General features: G+C 37.5%; 1 protein-coding gene across 1 annotated transcript in view; it reads right to left on the reverse strand.

The window, feature by feature from the left end:
* The window catches only part of LOC119586210 (monocarboxylate transporter 12-like), a 67,563-nt gene that overhangs the window by 30,748 nt on the left and 36,452 nt on the right, over nt 1-363 (reverse strand). The window lies entirely within an intron of this gene.

Below are 363 nucleotides of genomic sequence, written 5' to 3' on the forward strand. Positions count from 1 at the left end.
TTTTTATTATCTTCGAAATACCTGCCTGTTCATGCGGCTGAGTGTGCACATATCCAAGCAACAACTGTCAGCATTATTTACACAATGACCCCCGCCTCATACCGCACTTACCAGAGACCGCCCGCATCAAACCAAAGAAAATCCACAACATAGTCCAACATACCTGAAAAAGAAAGAATACGAACATTACTTATCAATTAATCCAGGATTAACTCAAGGTAATTAAATCTTAACAGTCGCTAATGTCCCAAACAGTTGATTTTAATAATTGCTCATTTAGATGAATAATTACATAACCACGTATATTACACATACAGCCAATTACAACAGAACATAACGAGCCTCTACAAAACACCCCAAAGT

Source organism: Penaeus monodon, chromosome 21, assembly GCF_015228065.2.
Source record: "Penaeus monodon isolate SGIC_2016 chromosome 21, NSTDA_Pmon_1, whole genome shotgun sequence".
Taxonomy (NCBI): Eukaryota; Metazoa; Arthropoda; class Malacostraca; order Decapoda; family Penaeidae; genus Penaeus; species Penaeus monodon.